A 5000-nucleotide genomic window follows, 5' to 3' on the forward strand; every position below is an offset into this window, starting at 1 on the left:
CAACCTGGTACTGTATATAGTATTTCCAGGAGCATGTCATGCTCATGAATATGAAAGATGACGAAAGTGGAGTGTTTATGTAGCGGTATCGACGTTTGAAATAAAATGTCCTTGAAAGTACTCAGTATAAGAACGTAAATCCTTTGGACAAGTTAGATTTTGTGTGTATTGTTACCTAATGATTGTCATTTGAATTAATCCTCAATATCTCCGAGAAGGCATAAAAAGTTTGATGTGGAATAGAATTGATCAAACCTCTCTGTTTAAGTCAAGGTTGCATTTGAGTTTGAACACATTGAGAAGCAATACGAGAACTAGCCATGAGAAATAATAAGTTCTGTGTTATAGATAGCTTACGTGAGTCGTTTATAGCCTTTATGATGCTGTAATAATAGATCGGGCATTTCAAGGACTTGTAATAATTAAGTATTTCTGGAAAGAGGTTAAAGGTCGCGGAGGCTGCAATCTTCTACATATAACCGAAATCAGTATAACTGGAATTCCAGAAAATCTGTCTATCGAAGGTCTGACACTTTTGTGTGTGTGTGTGTGTGTATATATATATATATATATATATATATATATATATATATATATATATATATATATATATATAATGTGTGTGTGTGTGTGTGTATAAAATAGTTTAAAGGAAATTGAAATTAATTGTATAAACAAATTAATATTAGATTACTCAGGTAGGGAAGACAGTTGATAATGATATTTATATAAGAAAGTATCCAAAATATAGGATCGAAAGTAGTGGTGGATTAGCCCCTAGATTAGGAAGAGACCATATGATTATTTGGACGAAGACGAGTACTTTTGATATTAGGGAAAGAAAAATCAAATTGAAAAATTTTACCTCATGTAAAAAAGTAGACCATGCGATATACTGTAGTCATTTGGAAGTGTGTGTCATATGAATTCATGCGCACATACCTAAAACATTAATAAGTTTAGTCGGAGGAGACCAGGAACCAACCTCAAGGAACACCACTAACCCTGATGGATATGCTTAGTGTAAAATACTTGAAACTCTTCTTGGTTACTATATTTTGATGTCTTCTTAGTTTTTTTTTTAATATATAGCATCAATTTTATATAACTTTGGAAATATATAATTTGTATTATCGTAACTTATGGAGACACCAATCATATTGGAACATTTGGTGATATTTGTCATAATGTAAACGGGACAATGTCAATCATCACAGAGAAAGTTTTGTAACGTTTTGTGTATTACGTTTTTTGTATGTATTAGTAATTAACCAGTATTATTTTATGAATGCTAATTAGTATATTATGATTTGTAATAATCGAAAGACAGCTACAAACAGTCATACTGGAGAACAGTTGTATAGAATCAGTGAGAGACGGGGTATTGTAAAGTTACTGGAATGAGTATTATCTGACTGAGTATATAAGTGGACCAAGTTGGTTAATTAAATAGTGTCTAAGAGCGTTTTTTGAAAAGCCTTATTAGTGAATATTGATTGTTTCAAGAATTTCAAAATCTTGTGTACACTATTTTGCTTGGATATATTAATTGGAAAATCGGTATTTGTTTAGAAGACCACGCTCTCCATTTACTGTCAATTTGTGAAAAGTTGATTTCCTCTCATTAATTTTTCATAATTTAAAACATGGGAAACAAGATAAGATTATGAAAAATATAGAATTATAATAAAACTAGCCAAGTTTTCTCTTTAAACGACCTGGAACTAACAGCAACATAGTCAACCAAACAGTAGTTCGTGATGCCAGCGTTTATTTGATATATATTCAAAATATGTATTAATTTAAAAATGGAATAATTTGCTGGCATAACGAACTTCTGTTTGGTTGACTATGTTAACGATGTCAATTCCAGGTCGTTGAGTGAGGAAACCAGGCTGTTTTATATATGTGTATATATATATATATATATATATATATATATATATATATATATAATATATATATATATATATATATATATATATATATATATATATATATATATATATATATATATATATATATATATTATATATATATATATCTATATATATATATATATATATATATATATATATTTATATATATATCTATATATATATATATATATATATATATATATATTTATATATATATATATATTTATATTATATATATATTTATATTTATATATATATTTATATATAATATTCTATAGTTTTTTTATTTTAACTTGTTTCCCATGTGGCAAATTGTTTTAAATTATGGAAAAGTAATATAGGAAAACAATAGCTTTGCATAATTTGGCAGTATATTAAGAGAGTGGTCTTGTAGACAAATTCCGGAAAATCTTCAGATATTGGAGAAGTCAATAGATTTTGTACTGCATATAAGTACTTTTAATGATGAGTTCAAAAGTTTAATAGGATAACATCCCACAATATGGATTCATATCAGGATATTACTGAAAGTGTACTTTTAGCACTTGGACAGATCGTGCATTTAAGGAAGTTTACGTACAAAAGTCGTAATAACGGTGTATTGTTCAGAATAAATAGTCAGTTGTGAAAAAACAATGCTCGTTGCAAATCTCTCTCTTTCATCTGTAGCATGAACAGTTCACCGCAGCTACAACTTGAATGTGACACATTCGATTACTTTTCAAGAGTAAATGCTCCTATACAAGCGCATTAGCTACATGAAAAATATGGATTAACGATTCTAATCTCGTTGAGGTTGATTATGAGTGTAAGGTTCATCTCTCTCTCTCTCTCTCTCTCTCTCTCTCTCTCTCTCTCTCTCTCTCATACTATTAGAGCAATATATTCAATACATTATACCTCAGATGTCTTTTTTAAACTCCGAATAATCCCTTAAATGAGTACATTAGCACTAAATTTACTGTTGGTCATAGGTCGGTATTATTAGATGTAATTTAAGGCTTTCGTAATTCTTTGTCACATGCGAGTGTCAATATGTATGCGAAGCAACACACACAATGTGTGAATATGTATGAATACGCAAATGTCGGTGTTTGTACTATTAGTAGCTACGCTGTATCTGAGAGTTCGGCATCTTAGGCACTACTCGTCCCTCATCACTCCATATGTCTGACTCTATCTAGCCAGTCTCTTTAAAGTCATTAGTGGTAATGTGGGGTAGATATGGGCCCTATGCATTAACAAACTACGGCCAATTACTCCGGCTAGTAAGCACTTAGCCGAGGATGGAAGCAGCGTTTTGGTAGGAGAAAGAGGAGAGAGGCTTTGCTTTCCTTCGTGTGATTCTCGCCTTCGTATGCAGTGGCTTAGGTGCCTAAAACCATAATAGGTTGGGTGCTAAATACACCGCTCACACGTGGCCGTACGTTATTGTTCTCAAAGAGCTCTAATATAGTGTGGTTTACGGAATGGCTCCCAAGCTTCAGTCAGTATTATCTTGTTTTATTGTTTCTTAACTTCGATTATGAGGATACGGTTTGGTTCAGGTTGTTTTTGTCTCTATTAAATGTCATGCAAAAATTGTTGGCAATTATCACGGCAATTTTTACTGCAAGGTGGACCTCGCCATGGGCAATAAATAGTTAAATATGAAAGTTTGCTAAACCTTTGCTGAGGTTTGCGATCTCTCGAAGTTGGATTGCTGAACATACTTAGAATAATAAAATTAAAACTTTAAATTCAGAAAACAAAATGTACATTATATATTTTTTCTCATTTGTTTCTTTGCGCTTTAAATTCTTATGCGGCATGAAATACTATCCATCTACAATGATAGTAAGGTTTAGGAACAAATAAAGTAAATAGGTAGAATTACAATAGGATTTTCTTTTTATTTCTTTGCATATGCATTTACATGCCAGTGTTGTAACACCTGATAAATAAAATGAAATAATCCTCTTACAAAACATGAACATATGTGGATGATCGAAAAGCTTAGGTGGGAAAATTATACATTGCCAAAGAATGATCTATGCTGAGTGTATTAAAAAATTGATCTCATTTCACTGGTAAGATTGGTGCTTTTACATAAGGATGTAGACGGTGTGCGAATAGTTTAGAACCAAAATTGGCAATTGTACCCACCTCTCTCTCTCTCTCTCTCTCTCTCTCTCTCTCTCTCTCTCTCTCTCTCCAGTTTCAGGAACCTTGTGTATCTTTCGTGGACGGTTGGTTTGCATCAGACGAAATGAACCAACCGAGTTTGAAGTACGATCACCAGCTCGGATCTCTTATACAAATATGAGTCGAGCTTTTAGTGTAAATATTGCGGTAATCTTTAGCAAATATGACACGGCATTCAAGGTGTGAATTTCAAGGGAAGTTGTAACGCAGGCTGAGCCAGAGCCCCTAACGTTCGATTTCACATGTCAGTCATAGTTTACCAAGCAGGTGGTGGTTTCGGGTTTAGTCAGGGCCATTTATAACCACAAATTCATTTCTATGAATGTTGGTATGAATGAGAACTATGATATCCATACAAATGTGACGTATATGTATGCATATTAAAGGATTTTTTCATGTTAATAAATTTCTTGATTACTATTTTCATGTCCTTTTTTTTTTCTTTCCAGGTAGGGGATTTTACGTGGTTCTTTTCATTCACCGATTGGGTGGGTGTCGTAACAGCTTACGTGACAGCAACTAAAAAACATGGCTGTTGGGTGTTGGTAAGTTACTTAAAATATTATTTGATTAATATTCTTTATGATAATGATGCGATATTGGTTGTCTGTCAAGAGACTATTTTTTGAATTATTATTGCTATTATATTATTATTATTATTATTATTATTATTATTATTATTATTATTATTATTATTTCTGATACATTTTTTTGGTCTATCAATAGAGCCTATATTTTTGTCTAGTATTCCTTGAATGAACATTTATCCTTGTTTGAAACAACTATCTTACTTTGAAAGAATACTTCACCTTTTTCGGCAATAATAGGAATAGTTATGTAAAATTACAATTAAGTAGAGAGAATTAGATAAAATTAAGAGGAACATATGTTCCGGAA

General features: G+C 31.6%; 1 long non-coding RNA gene across 1 annotated transcript in view; it reads left to right on the forward strand.

Moving 5' to 3' along the window:
- The window catches only part of LOC137617872 (uncharacterized), a 97102-nt gene extending 92448 nt beyond the window's left edge, over positions 1-4654 (forward strand). The window contains exon 3 of the long non-coding RNA XR_011039686.1: positions 4553-4654. This is a non-coding gene — a long non-coding RNA (uncharacterized lncRNA). The remainder of the gene's footprint in view (positions 1-4552) is intronic.
- The last annotated feature ends 346 nt before the right edge of the window (positions 4655-5000 follow it).

The sequence above is a fragment of the Palaemon carinicauda genome, chromosome 24, assembly GCF_036898095.1.
Source record: "Palaemon carinicauda isolate YSFRI2023 chromosome 24, ASM3689809v2, whole genome shotgun sequence".
NCBI classification, from domain to species: Eukaryota; Metazoa; Arthropoda; class Malacostraca; order Decapoda; family Palaemonidae; genus Palaemon; species Palaemon carinicauda.